Source organism: Dromiciops gliroides, chromosome 3 (genome assembly GCF_019393635.1).
Source record: "Dromiciops gliroides isolate mDroGli1 chromosome 3, mDroGli1.pri, whole genome shotgun sequence".
NCBI lineage: Eukaryota > Metazoa > Chordata > Mammalia > Microbiotheria > Microbiotheriidae > Dromiciops > Dromiciops gliroides.
Window position 1 is genome coordinate 285,450,713 of NC_057863.1, and position 26,594 is coordinate 285,477,306.

Below are 26,594 nucleotides of genomic sequence, written 5' to 3' on the forward strand. Positions count from 1 at the left end.
AGCAAGGGAAAGAAGGATAAAAATTGGAATTAAAAACTATAAAAAGTTTATTAAAAAAACCTAAGCACTGGGGGCAGCTAGGTGGCGTAGTGGATAGAGCACCGGCCCTGGATTCAGGAGGACCTGAGTTCAAATCTGGCCTCAGACACTTAACATTTACTGGCTGTGTGACCCTGGACAAGTCACTTAATCCCAATTGCCTCACTAAAAAACAAAACAAAACAAAACAAAAAAAAACCCCTAAGCACTGGTGATTATTTAGTTATCCTTTATGATCAAAGAGGACCAAGGTGACGTCACTATGTTGGGGTCAATGTATAGTGTGTCCAACTGTAACTGATCAGGCCAAAATGAGCTGGGATGGCTCTTCCAAAAGTCAAGCACCAATAATCCACATGAACATATGAAGTCGAAATGCCTAAGTACTTGGGGTATAAACAAGAAAAAGAAAGACAGTCCTTGGCTTCAAAGGGTTTACAATCTAATGGGGAATGATAATATGTTTTTAGAAACAGTATTTTTTAATTTCTAAAATAATTAAATAAGATGCTTTTCTAATTATGTTTCATCAATGCCCCAAAAATTTCATATTGTCATGAGCTCCTTTGAATATTATAAACTCACACACAACCACACACATACACACATACAAACTATCCTTTACCAAGATAAACACAAACATTCTAATTAGGGAAGTTGTGCATGAAACAGAAGGCAGGAGAAGTCTCAAAGTCCCAAATTTTAGATATTTCATCTTAGACAAAATTTGATCTCCCTATTTTTAAAGACTCTCTCCTAGCATGAATATCTCATTGCTTCCCCTGATCCCTAATTATAGTCTTCATACTCATGCAACCATTACTATAAGTCAATATACACATGTGCATATAAATACATACACATATGTATGTATACACATGCATACCTATGTATACATACATATGTATGAGCATGTGTATCTGTTTATGTATTGTGTATGTGTGTGTGTAGGTCACTTAGGGTTCCCATATACCCTGGCCAGGTACCCAAGGTTTCAGGTTCCACTAACACAGGACTTTACTCTCTAATCCCCGACTAAACACCAAATTAAAAATCATGAAAATCAAAGGAGAGATAAAATTGAAAGTAAGAAAGCAATTACATTAACAAAGAAAACTAGAAGGTGATTGTCTAAAAAAATAAATGAATAAAATGGATAAACCATCAGCTAATTTGATCAAAAACAGAAAAGATGGAAACCAAATTACTAGTGTCAAAAATGAAAGGGGTGAACTCACCACCAATAAAGAGGAAATTAAGAGAATTATTAGGAATTATTTTGGCAATTACAAGGTAATAAATTTGATAATATAAATGAAATGCCTGAATATCTACAAAAATATTAAATTGCCTAGATTAGCAACAGAAGAAAAAATATTAAAATAACCCAGTATTAGAAAAATAAATTGAATAAGCCATAAATGAACTGTTTGTTTTTTTTTTGGTAGGGTAATGAGGGTCAAATGACTTGCCCAGGACAACATTTCTTGCAAGTGTCAAGTGTCTGAGGTCGGACTTAAACTCAGGTCCTTCTGAATCCAGGATCAGTGCTTTATCCACTGTGCCACCTAAGTGCCCCCTCATCAATGAACTTTCACAAAAAAATCCCCAGGACCAGATGGATTCACAAGTCAATTCTATCAAACCTTTAAAGAACAATTAATATCAATACAATATATATTATTTGAGAAAATAAGTGAAGGGGTCCTAATAAATCTCTTTTATGAGGCAAATATAGTGCTGATATCTCAATCAGGAAGAGCCAAAAGAAAAAAAAAATTAACCAATGTCCCTAATGAATACGGATGAAAAAATTTAAATAGAATACTAGCAAAAAGATTACAGCAATACATCACAAGGATCATACACTATGATCAGGTGGAGTCATACCAGGAATGCTGGGCTGGTTCAATATTAGGAAAAATATCAGCATACTTGACCATATCAATAACAAAATCAACAGAAATCATATGATTATCACCATAGATGCAGGAAGGGCTTTTGGCAAAATGCAGCACCCATTCCTATTAAAAACAGTAGGGATCATAGGAGCTTAGCTTAAAATGATAAGTAGTATTTATCCAAAACCATCAGTGAGCATTATCTGTAATGGAGATAACCTAAAAACCTTTCCAGTACAATCAGGGGTAGGGGTAGCTAAGTGGCACAGTGAATAGAACACCAGCCCTAGATTCAGAAGGACTTGAATTCAAATCTGTCCTTAACCCTCATTGCTGTGCCAAAAAAAATACAATTGGGTGAAGCAAGGCAGTCCATTATCTCCTCTATTGTTTAATACTGTATTAGAAATGTTATTTTGTATTATTATACTATAATAAAGTCAAAATGTGTATATAATTTACACATAAAGGATGATACCATAATCAAATTAAGAGAGCATGGAATAGTTTGTCTATCAGATTTATGGGAAGAAGAAGAATTTAGGACCAAAGAATATATAGAGAGCAATACAAAATATAAAACAGATCTTTTTGATTACATAAAATTTAAAAACAATTTCATGGGCGGGGGGGGGTGGAGCCAACATGGCAGAGAGTAGCCAGCAAATTGCGTGAGCTATCCTTCTGTTCCCTCAAAAAGAACATTAAATCAATCCTCTAAATGGATTCTGAAACTATCAAACCTGCAAAGATACAGAGAAACACCATCTCCCAACCAGAGATAATTTAGAACACTTCAGGAAAGATCGATCTCACTCCAGCAAAAGGGAGGCTCAGCTCACTGCAGTGCAGCATGCAGGAGAGGGTCGGGGCAAATCAGCAGGAAGCTGTGGGCCACAGCTGAGCAACTGAGGCCCTTGGATCCTGGCACAACAAGCTGGTGATGCAGCAGAACAGTGGCGAAACCCACCTGCAACAGCCAAAAGGGAAGGTTGCCAGCTGGAGGGACACTCATAGGACAGGCACCAGAAGACTTACTGATTCCAGCAGGCTCAGACAGGAAGTCCAGAGCCAGGTCCACTGATCCCAGCATGCTCTGACAGGAAGTCCAGGGTGGTGAAAAATCTACAAACCATAGAGGCCTCAATGTATAGAGCCAGTGACACAGGCCCTAGATCCCAGCACAAGAAGGTTGAATATTGAGAGCTTCTGTCTTGAGAGGGAAGAAGCAAACACAAATTCAGATGAGGACAATACTCTCAAATTGCTCACATGTGAATCCTCAAGAGGGAAGATGAATTGGTCTCAAGAAAAAATGCCTTCTGGGAGGAGCTCAAAAAAGATTCTAAAAATCAATTGAGAGAAATGAAAGCAACACAAGAAAATTATGAAAAAAGAATCAGCAGCTTGGAAAAGGAAGCACAAAGCTGGACTGAAGAAAACAATTCCTTAAAAAATTCATCTGGCCAAATGGAAAAAAGGTACATAAACTTAAAAAATTCATTTGGCCAAATGGAAAAAAAAAAGGTGCATAATCTCATTGAAGAAAACAATGCCATAAAAATTAAAATTGGACAGTTGGAAGATAAGGAATCCATGAGACACCAGGAAACAGTCAAGCAGAATCCAAAGAATGAAAAAATAGAAGAAAATGTGAAATAACTCATTGTAAAGACAACTGATCTGGAAAACAGATCCAGGAGAAACAATGTGAGAATCATCGGACTACCCAAAAGCCAAGATCAGAAAAAGAGTCTAGACACCATATTCCAGGAAATTATTAAGGAGAACTGCCCTGATATTATAGAATCAGAGGATAAAACTATCATTGAAGGAATCCACCAATCACCTCCGGAAAGAGACCCCAAAAGGAAATCTCCAAGGAATATTATAGCCAAATTGCAGAATTATCAGGTGAAGGAGAAAATTCTCCAAGCAGCCAGAAAGAAGCAACTTAAATATCATGGAGCCATGGTCAGGATTACTCAGGACCCAGCAGCTTCAAGATTAAAGGATTGCAAGGCTTGGAATATGATGTTCCAGAAGGCAAAGGAGCTTGGACTGCAGCCAAGAATCTATTACCCAGCAAAAATGTTCATTCTCTTTCAGGGGAAAAGATGGACATTCAATGACACTGGGGACTTTCAAGGTTTCCTGAGGAAAAGACCAGAGCTGAATAGAAAATTCAATCTTAACATAAAAGACTCAAGAGTAGTTTAAAAAGGTAAACAGGGGCCGGGGGCAGCTAGGTGGCGCAGTGGATAAAGCACCGGCCCTGGATTCAGGAGTACCTGAGTTCAAATCCGGCCTCAGACACATGACACTTACTAGCTGTGTGACCCTGGGCAAGTCACTTAACCCCCATTGCCCTGCCCCCCCCCCAAAAAAAAAGTCTTAAAAAAAATGTAAACAGGGAAAAAAAAGTTTCTCAATTAGGTTAAACTGTGTACATCCCTACATGGAAAGATAATACTTATAACTCTTAAGAATTATAAATGTATTTGGGTAGACTGAGGGATTATACACAGAGGGTATAAATATAAATTTTCTTTGATGTGATAACATAAAGGAAATTAAGGGGTTAAAGGGAATTTATAGGGAGAAGAGGATAGGAGAGGTGGAATGGGGTGAAATACATCATAAGAAGAGGTGAAAAAAAACCCTATTCCAATAGAGGGAAACAAGGGAGGGGTGAACATTGTTTTAACCCTACTCTCATTAGATTTGATTCAAAGAGGGAATAACATACGTTCATTTGGATAAAGAAACTTAGCTTATTCTTTAGGGAAATAAAAGGGGAAGGGGAATGGGAACTGATAGAAGGGAGGGAAAAAACCATGGAAGAAAAGGGTCAAGAAAGGGAGGGGAGTGATAAAAAGGGAAGGCAGATTGGGGGAGGCAGAGGTAAGAAGCAAAACATTAATGAGGAGAAATAGGGTGAAAGAAGGGGGGAAGTACAATGGGGGTAAAGTGAATGGAGGAGAATATAGCATTAGTAATAATAACTGTGAATGTGAAAGGAATAAACTCTTCTATAAAATGGAAGTGAATTGCAGAGTGGATTAAAAACCAGAATCCTACAATATGCTGTTTAAAAGAAACACATTTGAAGCAGAGAGATGCACACAGAGTAAAGGTAAAAGGCTGGAGCAGAATATATTATGCTTTAGCTAAAGTATAAAGAAGCAGGAGCAGCAATCCTTATCTCAGACAAAGCAAAGGCAAAAATAGATTTCATTAAAAGAGATAAGGAAGGAAACTCCTTCTTGCTACAGGGCACTATAGATAATGAAGCAATATCAATATCAAATATGTATGCGCCAAGTGGTATAACATCCAAATTCTTAGAGGAGAAGTTAAATGAGTTATAAGAGGAATTAGACAGTAATGCTATTCTAGTGGGGGATCTGAATCTTCCCCTCTCAGAGTTAGATAAATCTAGCCAAAAAAATAAATAAGAAAGAAGTGAAAGAGGTGAATAGAATACTAGAAAAGTTAGACATGATAGATGTCTGGAGAAAATTGAATGGGGATAGAAAGGAATATACCTTTTGCTCAGCAGTACATGGCACATTTTCAAAAACTGACCATGTAATAGGGCACAAAAACATCATAGTCAAATGTAGAAAGGCAGAAATAGTAAATGCATCCTTCTCAGATCATGATGCAATAAAAATTACATGTAAGAAAGAGCCAGGGAAAAGTAGGCTGAAAATCAATTGGACACTAAATTTCATTCTAAAGAATGAACGGGTCAAACAACAAATCATAAAAACAATCAATAACTTTATCCAAGAGAATGACAATAATAAGCCAACATACCAAAATCTTTGGGATGTAGCCAAAGCAATGCTTAGGGGAAAATTTATAGTTCTAACTACTTACATGAATAAAGATGAGATCAATGAATTGGTCAAGCAACTTTAAAAGCTAGAAAGAGAACAAATTAGAAATCCCCAACTAGATACTAAATGAGAAATCCTGAAAATTAAAGGAGAAATTAATAAAATTGAAAGCAAGAAAACTATAGAATTAATCAATAAAACTAAGAGCTGGTTTTAAGATAAAACCAATAAAATAGATAAAATATTGGTTAATTTATTTAAAAAGAAAGAAGAAAACCAAATTACCAGTATCAAAAATGAAAGGGGCGATATTACCACCAATGAAGTGGAAATTAAATCAATAATTAGAAATCATTTTTCCCAAATGTATGCCAATACATTTGACAATCTAAATGAAATGGATAAATATTAACAAAAATACAAACTGCCTAGGTTAACTGAAGAGGAAATAAAATCCTTAAATAAACCCATATTAGAAAAAGAAATTGAATAAGCCATTAATGAAGTCCCCAAGAAAAATCTCCAGGGCCAGATGGGTTTACAAGTGAATTCTATTAAACATTTAAAGAACAATTAATTCCAATATTATACAAATTATTTGGAAAAATAGGAGAAGTAGGAGTTCTATCAAATTTGTTCATGACACAAATATCGTGGTGATACCAAAACCAGGCAAAGCAAAAACAGAGAAAGAAAATTATAGACCAATTTCCCTAATGAATATTGATGCTAAAATCTTAAATAAGATATTAGCAAGGAGATTACAGCAAGGAGATCACCAGGATAATACACTATGACCAGGTGGGATTTATACCAGGAATGCAGGGCTGTTTCAACATTAGGAAAACTATCAACATAATCAATCACCTCAATAAGAAAATTAACCAATATCATATGAATATCTCAAAAGATGCAGAGAAAGCTTTTGACAAAATACAGCACCCATTCCTAATGAAAACAGTAAAGAGTTTAGGAATAGGTGGAGCTTTCCTTAAAATAGTAAGCAGTATCTACCTAAAACCATCCGCAAGTAGTATATGTAATAGAGATAAGTTAGAGGCCACCTTCCCAATAATATCAGGGGTGAAACACGGATGTCCATTATCACCTCCATCATTCAACACTGTATTAGAAATGTTAGCATTAGCAATCAGAGAAGAAAAAGGAAATAAAGGAATTAGAATAGGCAAGGAGGAAACAAAATTATCACTCACTCTTTGCAGATGATATGATGGTACACTTAGAGAATCCTAGAGAATCAACTCAAAAATTACTTGAAACAATTAACAACTTTAGCAAAGTAGCAGGATATAAAATAAATCCACATAAATCATCAGCATTTCTATACATGACCGACAAAGTCCAGCAGCAAGGGATAGAAAGAGAAATTCCATTTAAACTAATGGTAGATAATATAAAGTACATGGGAGTCTACTTGCCAAGACAAACCCAGGAACTCTATGAACATAATTACCAAACACTTTTCACAGAAATGAAATCAGATCTAAAAAATTCAAAAGATATCAATTGCTCATGGATAGGATGAGCTAATATAATAAAAATGACAATTCTACCTAAATTCATGGACTTATTCAGTGCCATACCAATCAGACTACCTAAAAATTATTTTATAGAGCTAGAAAAAATAATAACAAAATTCATCTGGAAAAACATAAAGTCAAGAATATCAAGGGAAATAATGGAAAAAAAAACGCAGAAGAAAGTGAGTTAGCTGTACCAAATCCGGTGCTTTACTATAAAGTGGCCTTCATCAAAACTATCTGGTACTGGCTAAGAAATAGATTGGAGGATCAATGGAATAGGTGAGGCACAGGAGACAAAATAGCAAATGATATTAGTAATGCAGTGTTTGATAAACCCAAAGACTCCAGATTCTGGGATAGGAATTCAGTATTTGACAAAAACTGCTGGAAAAACTGGAAGATAGTATGGCAGATATTAGGCATAGACCAACATCTTACACCTTATACTAAAATAAGATCAAAATGAATACATGATTTAGACATAAGAGGTGATACCATAGGTAAATTAGGAGAGAAAGGAATAGTCTACCTTTCAGATCTTTGGAAAAGAGAACAGTTTATGACCAAACAAGATATAGAGAATATTATGAAATGCAAAATGGATGATTTTGATTACATTAAATTAAAAAGGGTTTGTACAAACAGAAGCAATGCATACAAAATTAGTAGGGATGCAGAAAGCTGGGAAACAATTTTTTATGGCCAATACTTCTGATAAGGTCTCATTTCTAAAATATATATGGAACTAAATCAAATTTATATGAATCCAAGTCATTCCCCAATTGAGAAATGGTCAAAGGATATGAACAGGCAGTTTTCTGATGAAGAAATCAGAGCTATCTATTCTCATATGAAAAAAAATGCTCTAAATCTCTAATAATTAGAGAGATGCAAATTAAAACCACTCTAAGGTACCACCTCACACCTATTAGATTGACTAATATGACAAAAAAGGAAAATAATAAATGTTGGAGAAGCTGTGGGAAAATTGGAACACAAATGCATTGTTGGTGGAGCTGTGAACTGATCCAACCATTCTGGAGAGCAATCTGGAATTATGCACAAAGGGCTATAAAGCTATGCATGCCCTTTGACCCAGCAATACCACTTTTGGGTCTTTTCTCCAAAGAAATCATAAAAAAGGGAAAAGGACCCACATGTACAAAAATATTTATAGCTGCTCTTTTTGTGGTGGCAAGGAATTGGAAATTGAGGGGTTGCCCATCAATTGGGGAATGGCTGAACAAGTTGTGGTATATGAATGTAATGGAATTGTATTGTGCTATAAGAAACAATGAGCAGGAAGAGTTCAGAGAAACCTGGAAGGACTTGCATGAACTGATGATGAGTGAGATGAGCAGAACCAGAAGAACATTGTATACAGTATCATCAACATTGTGTGTTGATCTACTGTGATGGACTAGGTTCTTCTCACCAATACAATGGTACAAAAGAGTTTCAGGGGACCCATGATGGAGGGGGATCTCCAAATCCAGGGGAAAAAAAAAAGAACTGTGGAGTATAGATGCTGATCGAACCATACTATTTCTTTTGTTTTTGGTGCTGTTATTTTTCTATTTTGAGGTTTTTCCTAATTGCTCTGATTCTTCTCTTATAACATGACTAATGCAGAAATATGTTTAATGTATATATATATATATATATGTGTGTATATATATATATATATATCACCTATATCAGATTACCTGCTGTCTTGGGGAGGGGAGAGGGAGGGGAGGGAAGGAGAAGAATCTAAAATTGAATAGCTAGTATAAACAAATGTGGAGAACTATCTTTACATGTAACTGAAAAAAATACTTTTATCAGAAACAAATCACAAACAAAACTAATATAATGAATATTATAAGGGAAGCAGAAAACTGGGAAAGAATTTTTGAAACAAATATCTTTGATAAAAGGGCTCATTTCTCAAATATATAGAGAACTGAGTCCAATTTATAAAAATACAAATCATTCTCCAATTTTTAATTGGTCAAAAGATATGAAAAGGTAGTTTTCAGAAAAAGAAACCAATGTTATTTCCACATGCAGAAATGCTTTAGATCTCTATTGATCAGAGATATGCAAATTAAACCAACTTTGAGACATTACCTCACACCCCTCAGATGGTAAATATGATAAAAAAGGAAAATATTGAATGTGGGAGGATATGTGGTAAAACTGGGATTCTAATCCACTGTTGGCTCAGTTGTGGAAATATCCAACCCTTCAAGAGAATAATTAGGAACAATGATCCAGTAATACCACTGCTAGATTTACATCCCAAAGACATCCCCAAAATTGGAAAAAGAACAATTGGAACAAAAAATATTCATAGCAGCTCTTTGTGTGGTGGCTCAAAATTGTAAAAATCAAAGGAATGCTCATCAATTGGTGAATGGCTAAGGAAACTGGTATATGATGGTGATGGAGTATTACTGTGCTATAAGAAATTACAAACAGTACAATTTCAGAAAGACCTGTAAAAATCCTTTGTGAACTGATGTATAATGAAGAAAGCAGAACCTAGAGAAAAATGTACACAGAGATAACAATATTATTTGATGAAGAACTGTGAATGATTTAACTATCCCCAGTAATACAATGATCCAAGACAATCTCAAAGGACTAAGGATGAAGCATGTTATCTACCTCCAAAGAAAGAACTGATATTAAAAGAACAGACTGAAACATGCTATTTTTCGCTTTCTTTTTTTCTTTTATTAAAATTTTCTTATACAAAATGACTAATATAGTAATGTTTTACATAATTACGCATGTATAACTTATGTCTCCTTATTTGCCATCTCAGGGAGGCAGGAGAAGAGGGAGGGGAGGAGGGATGAAATTTTGGAAGTCAAAACTATAATTAAAATATTTATTATTAAATAAAGCAATAAAACAAAAATGGTGATATTTGAAGTCTTAAAGAAAACAACAACCATATTTCTTCTCTCTCTCTCTCTCTCTCTCTCTCTCTCTCTTTCTCTTTCTCTTTCTCTCTCTCTCTCTCCCCTCTTTTTCGGTGGGGAAACGAGGATTAAATGACTTGCCCAGAGTCACACAGCTAGTAAGTATCAAGTATCTGAGGCCAGATTTGAACTCAGGTCCTCCTGAATCCAGGGCCAATAATTTATCCACTGAATCACTTAGCTGCCCTCAACAACCATGTTTCTTAAAAATTTCAAACATATAAAAGAATTTATTCCTGGATCTGAGGATCACATATGAGATAGATACCTCTGTGGCTATTTCTATCTTACCTGGGAAAAGGAAAGATATAAAAGATTTTCTTTTCAGCTATAAGAAATGCATCACAGAGAAGGAAACCATGATTCTCCTATGTTTTATGCCAGGAAGACTCTAGGGAAAAGATTACTCTAGGAAAAAAATATCCTTTCTTTATTAGTCTGTCTTCATTTTTTTATATACCAATGGGGCCTGCAGCTGAGCATAAAATAATTTCCCTACTTGTACTTCACATGCAGTGTAAGCAGTTGAAAAGATAACCTTTAGACCTAGAAGGCAATTTAGATCCCATATAGTCTAACCTCTTCATTTCAAAGATCAGTAAAGAAGTATAAAGCAGTTTATTCAAGGCCACATACATAGATAATAGCAACTGATGAATTCAGACCCACATTTCTGGTTCAAGGTCTTGTTTGTCAACTATAACCCAATAGAAACACTTTCATGGAAAAGAAATAACCACATGCGTGCCTGCCCAATAAAGCTTGATTGCCTTATGTTTTGGTAAAATACAAAATTTAGGATCCTCCTCCATATGAGTTTTTATTTATTTTGCATAGATTTTAATGAAATTATATGTATATTTGTCCCTTCTACTGTCATTTAAATTTTCTGAGGGAAGGACTGTTGTCTTTTTTGTGTTTGTATTCTCAGTACTTGTCACATAATGAATACTTAGTAAATTCCTGTTGATTAATTGATTGAATTATTAACTCATTTATTATTTTCTGATATAATTTTCTTGGAAGAATAAATTCAAAGTTAGCCTCTATACTGGTTATCTCAGGCATATCTTGTTTTAATTTGGTCATGATTTTTATCATGTTGTACTTCATTTCCAAAGAGACTCCCCATAAGGTATTCCTGTGAATTCACCATCTGCCATACTCCATGATAGACAATGGCCTATAATCTAGCCAGATCTATTCGCAATACCTCATTCACTAACTGACATTCACAGAAAAAAAAAGACTAAAAATTTGAGTAAGTTTCCTGACTTTCTTATGAAGTCAGGATTTAATACCATAATTACGTTCACAGGAAAGCATAGACAAAGATTCAGACATTTTCTGTATTTTTTTACATGTGTTTGTCATAAATGTCTTAATTCCAACCAGGCTATAAATATGCTGTTTTGGGTTTTTCTTAATGACCAGATTTTCCAACACCTTTACCCTGGTAAATATTATGTGATGCTTCAAATCATCAAAATTCTGAGGTTTTTTTTGTGGGATTTTTTGTCATTATCTTCAGTGTTCTATATCTGTATTTCACCTGTAGTAGAAGAGAAATCAACTATTTTTTTTTCATAATCAGAGCACTATTATTTTCTACCATGAATCCTCTGGGACGGCATTGAAAATTTCTTGGTTTCACTGTTTCTTTCTTTAGAAAAAAGATTTTTTTAAAAGCACAGGAAGCCTTAGAAGACACCCATTAAGAGAAGCAGAAATACTCAATAATAGATTCAGTATGTCCTTCCCCTGTTTATATAAACTCTTTTGTTACATAATTTTAATTGGCACTGGAAATGGATGGTGCCATATAAAAAAGGTCTCTTGATGGAAGGAAATTGGATTCATGAGAAAAGTGTTCTATTATTCTTTCTTCCTCTCCTTCTGAGTGAATATCACCTCAAAAAAGAAAAAGTCTTTTTCTTGCCACTTAGCATTCTAGTAACACTACTGAACCATGGAAGCAATAATTCTAGGAATTAAAGAAAGGACTTCATAAATTATCTAATTCTATTTCCTTACCACCCATTTAAATTTCCCATAATCATAGGTTAATCCTGTATGGAGGATTTATGGAAGGATTTAGACAGGAGTCATACCAAATAAGAAGGTATGGCTAGGCTGCAATTTATATGATTGAAAGAAATACGCACATTGAAGGGAGCAAAGAGCCATTAAAGAAAGAATCAATCTGTACTTTTATTGATTACCTCATTTGCAGAGCTCTCAATTGAATGTTTTTTGGATCAAAAAAAAATAGTGACTAGATCAGTTTGTCAAATCATGGAGTTTTGAAGATTTGTTCATAATTCTGAAGATGTGGATGGAACAAGTACTCTCTTTGGCACCTTCTGAAGACGTATTTTTACTGAGAGATACTGCTTCTAAGGTGTATTAGTTTATGTCAGCTTCTACAGAATGAGCTTTCTAGGGAAAAGCCACTCTATTAGCACTGGCTTATAAAATGGCTATGGGCTCATTTGGCCCTCTCTTCCCCTTTTAAATTTCTTTCAGAGAGTTCTGAAGAGTTAAAAAGTAGCAGGGATATTGGTCACCCCCCCCCCCAATCAAGATCTGCTAAATGAAAAATTTATAAAGAAGAAGGGATCTATATTTATGTTTACCATAATAAACTGAAAAGAAAGTTTTTGGACAACACTGGGTATTTAGACCCAGCCTGGAAAATTTCTGACATAACAATCCATGTGGCCAAGTGGCAGGAATCCCTATTAGCAGCTAATTTATGAGTTCCAATTTTAATTATCTTGGAATTTGGTTTCATTAACATCAAGACAGCAAATGAGGATTTCCTGGACATCATGATCCTGAGACATCATGATTTATATATATCCTTCATCAAGAACAAGTGCATTTCCTGCATAACTCATTCCTTAACAGGAAAGACTGCATATTCTGGAACTAAGAGAAGTAATGAAAAAGACTGAAGTCCAGTTTTGTTGGAAAATGTGACCTAAATTTATTACAATGAGTTATCTGTATTGTATAGGTCTAATGGACAAGAGATTGCCTGTAAATCCCAAGTATATTTTTGAGGGAATTCTGATCAAAAGGGTGGTGTCATGAATATGGATGAAGGAATATATCTCTGTTGAATATGAGACTTTCCAGAATCTCAAGTTGTATCTTATAAAATTATCATCTAGATATTTTCATTTTTACAAAATTGAAAATATAGTATGGTTGTAAGAGTAAAAGACTTTAAGAACTCATGTATCAAGATAGAAAGAGAAATTCCATTTAAAGTAATGGTAGAAAATATAACATTCTTGGGAGTCTACCTGCCAAGACAAACAGAGGAACTCCATGAACACAATTACAAAACACTTTTCACACAAATAAAATCAGATCTATGTAATTGGAAAAATATAAATTGCTCATGAATAGGTCAAGCTAATATAATAAAATTACAATTCTGCCTAAATTAATTTATCTATTTAGTGCCATACCAATTAGATTACCAAAAATTATTTTATAGACCTAGAAAAAATAATAACAAAATTCATCTGGAAAAACAAAATGTCAAGAATATGAAAGGAATTAATGAAAAAAAATGCACAGGAGGGTGGGCTAGCTGTACCAAATTTGAAGCTCTACTATAAAGTGGCAGTCATCAAAACTGGTTAAGAAATAGAGTGGTAGATCAATGGAATAGGTTAGGCACAGGGGACACAGTAGTAAATTACTATAGTAATCTACTGTTTGATAAACCAAAAGACTCGAGCTTCTGTTATAGGAACTCAGTATTTGACAAAAACTGCAGGGAAAAGTGGAAGATAGTATGGCAGAAACTAAGAATAGACCAACATCTTACACCTTATACCAAATAAGGTCAAAATGGGTTCAAGATTTAGACATAAAAGGTGATACCATAGATAAATTAGGAGAAGAAGGAATAGTTTACTTCTCAGATCTATCGAGAGGAAAACAATTTATGTCCAAACAAAAGAGAGAATATTATGAAATACAAAATGGAAGACTTTGATTACATTAAATTTAAAAGCTTTTGTACAAACAGAAGCAATGCAGCCAAAATTAGAAGGGAGGCAGAAAACTGGGAAACAATTTTATAGTCAACATTTCTGATAAAGCCCCCTTTTCTAAAATATATTGGGAAACACATCAAATTTATAAGTATCCAAGTCATTCTTCAATTGAGAAATGAAAGTAATAAAAAATGATGAAGTAATAAAAGCCGTCTATTGCCATATAAAAAAATGCTCTAAATTGCTATTGATTAGAGAAATGCAAATTAAAATAACTCTGAGGAACTGCCTCACACCTATCAGATTGGCTAATATGACAAAAAAGGAAAACAATAGATGTTGGAAAAATTTTGGAAAAATTGGAACACTAATGCATTGTTGGTGGAGCTGTGAACTGATCCAACCATTCTGGAGAGCAATTTGGAGCTATACTCAAAGGGCTATGGGACTTTTCATACCCTTTGACCCAGTGGTATCACTGCTACGTCTGAATCCCAAAGAGAGCAAGGAAAAGGGAAAAGGACCCACATGTACAAAAATACTTATACCATCTTTCTCTGTGGTGGCAAAGAATTGGAAATTGAGGGAATGCCCATCAATAGGGGAATGGCTAAACAAGTCATGGTGTATGAATGTAATGGAATACTATTGTGGTATAAGAAATGGTGAGCAGGAGTTCAGAGAAACCTGGAAGGACTTAAATGAAATGAAGCTGACTAAAAGGAGTAGAACCAGGAGAACATTGTATACATTTACAGAAACATTGTGTGATGAACAATGGAGATAGCCTTAGCTCTTGTCAGCAGTGCAACAGTCCAAAACACTTTAAAAGAACTCGTGATAAAAAATGTTCTCAACATCCAGAAAAAAAACTGTGAATTATGAATGCAGATTGAATCATACTGTTTCTACTTTGGGGCTGTTTTTTTTTTCCTTCTCGTTTGAGTTTTTTTCCTTTGTGCTCTGATTCTTCTTTCACAAGATGACCAATGTAGAAATATGTTTGATGTGATTGTACATATACAACCTATATCAGACTGTTTTCCATCTTGGAGAGGAGGGATGTCAAGGAAGGGGGTAGAAAAGAAAAATTTGGAACTAAAAATACAGTGAAAACAAATGTTGAAAACTATCCTTATATGTAATATGAAAGTGGAAAATAATAAAATTAAATATAAAAAAAGAACTCATGTATCCTAGCTTATTTGAGTCAGGTGATTAAGGCTCAGGTTTAGAATGCAACAAAATATTAGTAGACCATAAGCTACAATACAATTTAATTTTTTTATAATTTTAAAAAATAAATATTACAAACATAAATTTGGCTATTTTTTTCTAGATCAAACCTTCTTAAACTATGGGTTGTGACCTCACATGGTATCATGAAACTGAATTTGGGAATTGTGAAAAATTTGGAAATTGTAGAAGGTTATGTATATCTATTTTATATACCTATATACCCAGGGTTGTGTAAGAATTTCTTGGGTAAAAAGGTGTCACAATTGGAAAAACATTTAAGAAGTCCTGCTCTACATTCACTATGCCCACAACACTGAATCAAAAAGATGTTCCTAATAAAATGTGCTAAATACCCATAATCCCATCTCCTCACAGAATGGGACCTTGACATCCCAGGGGACAAGGAAACTACACTAATAAGTTAATATCCAGCAAATCAGATTTTCAGCGCCAAAATGGCAGGGTGAGAAAGGAACCCTCTGGAACTCTCCCAAATTTCCCTTCTAAACTAATATAAAACTGCATCTGAATCATTCTAGGAGCAAGGTAACAACCTGCCAGCTTGGAAGAAAAGCTCTGTCGTAACAATGTGAGAGGGATGTGAAGTCCAAGAGCAGCAGTAGCAACTGTTTCTATTACCTGAAGCCTGAATCTGAGCCTGGGGCAAATCACCAGTGAGGCTCCCTCCTCCTGCAAACCAGCAGCCCCATAGGTAAGTGAGCAGTCTGGGTAGCTTAGTAGGGACCCTTACGAGGCATGGCACAGCTAATATAGACCCCCAGGAAGGCCTTGAGCCCCCTGCTGACTAGTAGTGAAGCCCTTCCAAAGGCTAAGCAACAGCTCCGCCTACTAGCAGAGAGATTCATTTTCCAAAGCGAATCAGCAACAGGGGGCTCCAACCCTACAGGATATGTGAAGCAAAATTACTCCTCTAGGACCCACTAGCAGAGTGACTCTGTTACTGTATCAACCCAGTCCCAGGGTCCCCACACTTGGGTAGATTGGAAATAAAATTATTCTTCTAGGGATGGGTAACAGAGAGGCCCTGCTAAAAGAGCAACCAAGCAGCAGGGCACCACCACTAGGGAAGGACAGCCCTCAGCCAGGGGTGCTGAAAGGGAGTACTAACCCCCAGTCAAAAGGGAAGTTTACTCTACTGAGAAAGGAAGCAACTAAGCCCTGTAACCCAGTGAAAGGCACCAGTAAGACCCAGAATCTCAGCACAAAAACTTGGGACAGTGCAGGAATAGAGCCCAAAGCTTTCATAAAAACATCAAGTCACAAAAAGGGCACAGAAATGAGCAAAAATACAACAACAACAAAATAACTTGACTATTGACAGTTATTCAATTCAGAAGGACCTGAGTTCAAACCTGGCCTCAGACACTGGACACTTGCTAGCTGTGTGACCCTGGGCAAGTCACTTAATCCTCATTGTCCCATCAAAAACAAACAAAAAATGCCAATTAGAAGGAACATATGTAGACAGAGGATTTGGTTATAAGGTGACATTGAAGGGATAGTAATATTTATGTTTTAACTTTATTATAAGAATAATTAGAAGGAGTATATATGTAGAAAGAGGGTGTACTTAGTGACATTGATGGGACAACACCCCCAAAAACAAAATAAAGGGGTAAGAAAGAATTTACATGATAGGAGGAAGGAAATGGAATTGGGGTAAATTGTTCCACAAAAATAAAAGGCATGAAATAACTATCATAATGAAGGGGGAAAAGCATGGGGGGTGGAGTGGAAATCAAAGATTAAACCTTACTCTAACCAAACTTACTTCAAAGAAGAAATAGTATAAATACTCAGCTGGAGACAGAAATCTATCTTACCCTATATGGAAATTTTTAAAAGGGATGGGGATAATAGAAGGGGCAAAGGGTACTGATACAAAGGAAGGGATATTGAGGAAAGTGGTGATCACAAGAAAAAACACATCTGAGGAGGGAAAGGATGAGAGGGAGTAATATTGGAGGGGGGGAAACAGGTGAAAAATAGCATGGAGGGAAATAAACCGTTAGTCATCATAACTATAAATGTGAATGATATGAGATCACCCATTACATGGAAGTGGATAACAGAATGGATTAAAAACAAAAATCTTACAATTATGTTGTTTACAAGAGACATATTTGAAGCAGAGAGATATACACAGGGTAAACATAAGGGGCTAGAACAGAATTTATTATGCTTCAGCTGAAGCAAAGAAAGCAGGAGTAGCAATCATGATTTCAGACAAAGAAAAAAGCAAAAATAGTTATAGTTAAAAGAGATAAATAAGAAAACTATATCTTGCTGAAAGGTACCATAGACAAGCATACAACAAATGGTATAGTATCTACTTTTTTGAAGATGTTGAATGAGTTTCAGGTGGAAATAGATAATAAAACTATCCTAGTGGGGTACTTTAACCTTCTGTCTCAGGACTGGATAAATCTAACCAAAAAATAAATAAAAAGGAAGTTAAGGAAATGAATAAAATACTTGAAAAGTTAAATGTGATAGATCTCTGGAACAAATTGAATGGAAATAGAAAGGTATATACCTTCTTCTCAGCAGTTCATGGGACCTACACAAAAACTGACCCTATATTAGGGCTTAAAGCCTTACCGCCAGATGCAGAAAAGAAGAAATAGTAGACACATCCTTTTCAGATCATAATCCAATGAAATTTATATTCAATAATGAACATTTGAAAGAGAGATTAAAAATCAATTGGAGGGGCAGCTAGGTGGCACAGTGGACAGATCACCAGCCCTGGATTCAGGAGTACCTGAGTTCAAATCCGGCCTCAGACACTTAACACTTACTAGCTGTGTGACCCTGGGCAAGTCACTTAACCCCAATTGCCTCACTAAAAAAAACAAAAACAAAAATCAATTGGAAATTAAATAATCTGATCCTAAAATAATCTGATGGGTCAAAGAACAAATCATAGAAGCAATTGATGATTTCATTAAATTATAATGATGTGACAACATATTAAAATTCATGGGATTCAGGAAAAGTGGTACTTACAGTAAAATCCATATCACTAAATGCTTATATCAAAAAAATAGCAAAAAAGCAAATTAATGAACTGGGAATGAAACTTAAAAAACAAAACAAATAACTAGAAAATGAAGAAATTAAAAATCCCTAAATAAACACCAAATTGGAAATCCTGAAAATAAAAGGAGGGATTAATAAAATTAAAAGTAAGAAAACCATTAAATTAGTAAAAACTAGAATCTGGATTTATGAAAAAATCAAGAAAATAGATAAAACATTGGTTAATTGGATCAAAAAAGAAAAGAAGAAAACCAAATTGCTAGTATCAAAAAGGAAAGTTGTGAACTCACCACCAATGAAGAGGAAATTAAGACAATTATTAGGAACTGTTTTGCACAATTATGTACCAATAAATTTGACAATCCAAAGGAAATGGACGAATATCCAAAAAATATAAATTACCCAGATTATCAGAATAAATAAAATACTTAAATAATCCAGTTTTAGAAAAATAATTTAAAAACAATCTCCAGGACCACATGGATTCGCAAATGAATTCTACCAAATATTTAAAGAAAAAATAATCCCAGTACTATATACATCATTTAAGAAAAAAAGTGGAGAAGGAGTCCTACCAAATTCCTTCTATGAGACAAATATGGTGCTGAAACCCAAACCAGGAAGAGCCAAGACAGAGAAAGAAAATTATAGACCAATCTCCCAGATGAATATTGATGAAAAATTTTAAATAAAATACTAGCAAAAAGATTACAACAATACATCACAACTATTACACACTATAATCGGTTGGTATTCAATATTAGGAAAACTAATAGCATACTTGATCAAAGCAATAACAAAACCAACAGAAATCATGATTATCACCATAGATGCAGAAACGGCTTTTGCCAAAATACAGCACCCATTTCTATTAAAAACATTGGAAATCATATGAATAAAAGGAGCTTACCTTAAAATGACAATATTTATCAAAAACCATCAATAAGCATTAACTGTAATGGGGATAAGCTAGAATCCTTCCCAGTAGAATTAGGGGTGAAGCAAGGATGCCCATTATCACTTCTATTATTTAATATTGTACTAGAAATATTAGCTGTAGTAATAAGAGAAGAAAAAAGGAATTAAAGGAATTAGAATAGGTAATGAGGGAACAAAACTATCACTCATTGCAAATGATATTCCTGTTTTTACTCAAAATGTTTCTGGTATACCACTATTGAATATAATATTAACTCAGGTTCCAATATGAACTCTGTACATGTTATAGAAATATATTTTTATCCTATAGTTTTGAAATTTTAAAAACAAATTTAAATAAATGCTATGTTACTGAAAGAGTTTTCTACATCTAATATTTAATTTTTTTATGTTTTTATTTAAAAATAAATTTATTGATAACTACCCTGGTAGTAAATCCAATCTTTCTTTCTCTCCTCCTCTATGCAATTGGGTTTAAGTGACTTGCCAAGGGACACACAATTAATAAGTGTCAAGTGTGTGAGACCAGATTTAAATTCAGGTCCTCCTAATGCTAGGGCTAGTGCTCTATCTACTGTGTCACCTAGATGCCTCTGTTTTAGCTATTTAGAAGTATCTCATATATGGGTTTAGATCATTATATACATGTATTGTTGTCTTATTTGATTTGGTGCTATATTCTAACTATTTTATTTTCTAGTTTTGCCTTGTCATTCATTCATATTATTGAACTATATTTTTATTTGACAACTTTGTTCATTTTAGTGTTCTACTCAATATTTGACATTTTGGAGGAACTCTTTAAACAGTTTCTATAGTATAGAAGTTACTTTCTTTAAAATTTTGGTAGAATTATATTATTATATATGATTTCATTGCCTTTTAGCTAAACAATCTTTAATGGCTTGCTTGATTTCTCAATCTGAGCATATTCCACTTAGGATGTTCATTTATTATATATTTGAACATTTCATAGTAGTATAGGTAACTATTACTTTTACTTTCAAATATATTATAATATAATAGTGTATCTTAATTCAATTAATATCTTTAGCCTTTGAAATTTTTCCTTTCTAATTTCTAATGCTTCAGATTTATTTTCTTACTCTTTTTTATAATTAACTAAATGTTTGTTAATTTAGTAGTCGTGTTTATCAATGTTGTCTTTTAAAAATACAACTTTTTAAATCATTCTATTTGTTTATTTTTCAATAGTTTTCTCTTAGCTCTAATCTTTCTTGTTTCTTTGTTTTCTATTTTATAAATGTTCCTGTTTCTAAGACGTTTTTTGTTTTATTTTTGCAATTTTAGACCATTACAATAGCAAAACACAAGACTGAATTTGCCTCTAATTCCTTGGTGAATTTAAGGGATTTTGATATGAATATTTATTGTTTTTGTAATCTATAATTCTGTTTTTAAAGTAATGTCAGGGGGCAGGTAGGTGGCGTAGTGGATAAAGCACCGGCCCTGGATTCAGGAGGACCTGAGTTCAAATCCAGCTTCAGACCCTTGACACTTACTAGCTCTGTGACCTAGGAAAAGTCACTTAACCCCAATTGCCTCACCAAAATAATAATAATAGTAATAATAATGTCCTTTATTTCTGAAATTATGTTCATTAGTTAATATAATTAACTTTAGTTTCTAAGACAATTGAATTTTTTTCAGACTGCAACATTTTTAATTCTAATTTTATTGAATAAATATAGTAGAGAAAAATCTGTGTTTTTCTTTATTTGCCTATGTTGTAATACAGGACATGGCCAGTGTTTATGTATGGTTTATAGTAGGAGATGTATATATACTTTTTCTTTCCCCCAGAACCTCTATCCACAAGGATAGAAATAAATACAATCTAAACAGTCAAATATTCAGTTTATTAAATTTATTTCTCATTTTATTTTTGCTACATTTTTCATATATTAGGATGTTAAAATCCTTCATTAATATTTATTTTTCATTTCTTTACCCAAGTCTAAATATTATTTTAAGAATTCTGCCACATAATTATTGGCTTCATATATATTTAGAATTTATAAACTTATACAGAACATTTTTTATCATAATATCATTCTTTATGTCTTTTAATACTTTCTCGTTAGAATTTGACCTTGTTCAATATCAGCACAACTCTAGATTTTTATCACTTGGAAATAAATAACATAATAAAATTTAAACCTTTTCATTTTGAATCTACTAAGATCTTACTGGATTAAGCATTTCTCTACTAAGCAGGATATTGTTGGCATTTTCTTGTTAATCTATTCTGTCACTTTTGTTCAATTTATTGAGGAATTAATACTATTTTCCTTTAGAATTACAATTAAGTTAGTCCTTTCTATCATTCCTTTGGAAGAGTATAAAGGCTACCTTAATCTTACTGTTTTTGGTTTTAGCCTATACTGAGCTCCTATCTTATATTAATAGTTAGATAGGACAGTTTAAATTGTTTTTTCTTTAACTCAAATATAAGAGCTTTATCTAAATTACCCTGTCCCTTCTTCTTTTCCCAAACTTTTTTCTTTCTTTTCTTTTTCTTGTTTCTTTCTTCCTTTTTTTTTTTGATGAAATATGACCTTTTGAAAATGATGGAATTTCAGACCTGGAAGAGACTTTAGCAGCCATATACTCCAACACTCTAATATTCTGAAAAATCTCAAAATTTTGGTAGTAAATATTTCATGTTGATTTATTTTAAATACTCAGTTATGAAGATTTTGTTTTTTCCCTTACAGCCTTGCTTTCAAAAAATTGTTTGAAGTGAATGTCTTTCTGTAATTTTTTGAAGTATGTTGGCTTCTCAAATATCTGTCTTGTCTTCAAATTGCATGCTGGATGCTGTTGAGTGGATAATACTGGGTTTATATGATAAGCTTATTAATTGTATAAATGATCACCCATGTCTGTAATTTGCATGTTTACTGGCAATCTCAACACATATGAATTGCCCAGATATCTAATCTGAATGATATAATTTCTGACTAGCAAAGAAGAAGCAATAAAAAGGGAATACTTACCTGAGGATTGGATTTACATCTGTCTAAAGAATCAAATTGTTTTAAATGTTTGACTTATGGAGTTTGGTATTTAGACATTACAGAGACTTAAATAAAGGCATCCTCAGGCATGTTTACCTGGTTGCAGATTGCCTAACAGCTTTTCAGAAACACCACATCATGCTATTCTTCAAATGGAATAAAAAGAATTTATTTAAAACAAAGCAAAGTTAAACATTTTTATTCCCTTAAAAAATTGTATTCCCATTTCTATAATTATCCCTCATCTGCCTTAGCAAGTTCATAGTGATTCTAAAAAATATTACCAAATAAGTGAATTCCGCATTTATTTTTGTAAACTTGTACTATGTTTCCTTAACATTGTTGTAGCTTAAGTATTGCATATCTAGCAATATTTTAATTTAGACTTCTTCCTTATTGATGTTCTCTGAATTTTTTTCTAGACATTAACTTTTTTTGGTCATTTCTAAAACATTTCCTTAATATGCAGTTCATTATTTTAAATTTTTTTCTTATTGCATTTCAATATCAGTAACAGTACATGCTGTAATGTCATCTAACCTTCAAGTTTAGCATTTTTGTCTTGATATATTCCAGTAGTTTTGCTAAATTCTCGATAAATTTGAGGCAAAATTCCTTGTTTTTCTAAATTGTGTTCAGTTCTTTTTTCTATAATAAATTTTTTATAAGAATTGTTTTTAATTTTCTATAGCACGTTCCATATGGATAATGTTGGTGATGATGATATGCTATTTCTGATTGTCTTTTAGGATTTGAGTATTATTTTTTAATCTTCAAGTTGACATTTGATCTTGTAAATTAATTGTTGCTTAATTTCTTTGAATGCATAATTTATACACTTGGAGATATAGCTAAGGATATTTGGGGCGTTCTTTATCATTTTTAAAAAATTTCCATTGTTTAGATACTTTAGCTGATCACATTGCTCTGTAGTATTTTTAACCACATAAGTGCTTTGCTATGCTAGGGTTATCTAAAAATTTGGGTAGCTTTAAGTTTCATTTGTTGGTCTGAATTTTAGACATTTTCTTTCTCTTAGGTATTTCCTCCTGCGCCCATTTCAACTTCTACAAAGGATCCAGACAAATTTGATGTTTTCATTGTTACATTTCAGCTCAGTCTCTAATAAGTGCTGACTTGATTCAATAATAATTTTATTCTTAAAAAAATATTATTGATATGATGAGCAAAACTGCTGTTCTGTGTATAATTAAGACCAGTTTTAAAAAAGTCTGATAGTTACATTATTAATGATTAATAACTTGGGAAGAAATGACAATCTTACCTTCCTTTTATGTATTTAAAAAGAGAGGAAAATGAGACATCTAAGAAATATTTTTTGTGAGCAAATTTCAGAGGTTAGAACAAAGAAAGATTATATTCTTAAAAATTATAAAGAGTAATGTACCTCATGTGGGATTGCATGTGCTTAAAAAGAAATTATAACACCAACACATTTTTGATGATAAAGAAAATAAGGAATTTTCAAAAACTAGAAAAATCATTGTGTATTGACTTACATGTTTAAAAAAACATTATGGGGGGCAGATAGGTGGTGCAGTGGATAGAGCACTGGCCCTGGATTCAGGAGGACCTGAGTTCAAATACAACCTCAGACACTTGACACTTACTAGTTATGTGACCCAGAGCAAGTCACTTAACCCCAATTGCCTCACAACTAACTAACTAACTAAATAAATAAATAAAAGACATTATAGGGGCAGCTAGGTGGCACAGTGGATGGAGCACTGGCCCTGGAGTCAGGAGGACCTGAGTTCAAATCCAGCCTCAGACACTTAACACTTACTAGCTGTGTGACCCTAGGCAAGGCACTTAACCCTAATTGCCTCACAAAAAAAGATATTATAGGAATTAAAAGCAAGAAAAATAACTGAAGATCAAAATATAAGTATGAGACAATGCTAGAAGAAGAGTGGTGCACATACTACCTAAGAGAAAGAGCTGAAAGTAGCAATATATTCCAAATAAAACAAAAAACAGATTTCACAATTTCCTCTTAGATATTCCCCATCCCCAATCAAAAATATTATATTTAATAAGAATAATAGTTCAGATAATATTTCAGTACAGGTGCATGGTAGTAATGGTTGACAGAACAAAGTAAAATATTTAATTCTTATATTATTTCTACTTTCTCCACCAAGGAGAATGATTGTCAAATCAGGCAAGTATTGTTTAAAAAAATAGTTCCAAAGAAGAAACACCAACCAAGTGGGAAAAAAAAAAGTAGTTAGGGATCACCTGGTTTTCCTTAATGAATTTAAATCAGAGGCTTGGGCAAATTAATTAATAGGCTTCTGAAAAACTGGGAGAAATTATTATTAATTTATAATCTCATAATATTCATGTACCCATAGATTCTAAAGCTTAGGTGAGATCTCAGAAGTCAGCTATTGTCACTAATGCCTGAATAATTTTCCTTCTATGACAGTGGAGTCAAAATCAAATAGAAGTAGTTCTCTGCAGGCCAAATATTGACTTAGAAAAAAATAGCATTTTCTATGTTGAATTGTTTTTTTAATTTATCTTGTTAAAAATTTCTAGATTTCATTTTAAGTTGGCTAGAACCATGCTGGAGTGTTCTGTTAGCTGCAAATTTAACATCTCTGCTCTTTGATATCTCCATTAAGTAATCACCTAATATGTTACTTAAGATTTACAGTAAGAAGGTCCCAGGGAAGTCCTCTCTAGTTTAGGATAAGTTTAATTATTATAAATGTTATATTTACATAAATATGATTTGTTTTAAACTTATTCCTGTTGCTACAGATCTGTCCTGTGGAGTTAACAAATGTAAGTTAATTCCATTTCTACAAGGCATTTCCTCAAGTATATGATGTAATTACATCCATCTAAATTGTGGTTCTCTTTTCCTAGCTAAAACTACTCATTTTCTTTACTGATCTTCATATAGTACCATATCTTTTCTCTTGACCAACCTAGTTCTTCTCCTCTGGATATGTTCTAGCTTTTCAACTCCCTTTCAAAAATATGGCATCAAAAACTAAAGTACAGTATTGCAAATATCATCTTACCATGGCAGAGTAGAATTATCTCTTCCCTTGTTTGGAACGTTATGCTGACTCATATAAAGGTTAAATTCTATGAGCAGTCACCAGTCTTTCCATATGAGTTGCTATCAAAATACACGTTTTCCTTATGATTATTTATATAGCATAATCCTTGATTACAATTAAAGGCTTTTCACTTATTCCTATTAAATATCATCATATTAGATTTGGTCCATCATACTAGGCTGAGATCTTTATTTACATCCTTTCTCTATTAACAAATGTGTTAACAATCCCTTCCTGCTTTTCTTTCATCTGTCAATTTTATAATTATGCCATATTTGCTTTCAACAAAATGATAGGAATATAAAATAATAATGGAAAAGACAGCTAATAGTGTCATTTTACTAGATATTTCCAAGTGGATACCAACCCCTTAGACATAGTTTGAGTGCAATCAATCTACAAGTGCTGAACCTAATGAACTCTATCATGCTGTCTAGAGGATAGCAATGAAATACTCTCCACAGTTTGGCTGAACTCTGTGAACTTTATTTAAAGATTCTCCTAATTTTCTAATCCTAGCAAAAATAAATCATAGTCATTCTTGAAGGTTGTTTTCTGGATAAAATCCTTATTGCTCTGTGTTCACAACCTCTTTTTTTCTTTTCCTTTTCCTTTTGTTTGCTAGAAATTCAAGAAAAATGCACTGGGGCATTTCCCCAGGAATCAAATTCAAACTGATTGACCAGCCAGCATTTCTAAGATTCTATTATTTTTCATTTTTTCTTTAATAGGACAGCATTTACCCTTCTCTAGTACTGAACCTTATCTACATTTTCCCATCATCATTCAAAAGCTCCTAACATTAGCTTCATCATTATACTCATGAGTTCTTTGAGTGCCAGTGATTTATTTCATCTGTGTCTTTCCTTAATTATCTTTGAATTTAATTTGTTAGAA

At 33.5% G+C, this 26,594-nt stretch overlaps 1 pseudogene; it reads right to left on the bottom strand.

Moving 5' to 3' along the window:
• Positions 1–3,033, bottom strand: part of LOC122747485 — a 56,163-nt pseudogene extending 53,130 nt beyond the window's left edge.
• Positions 3,034–26,594: the final 23,561 nt, after the last annotated feature.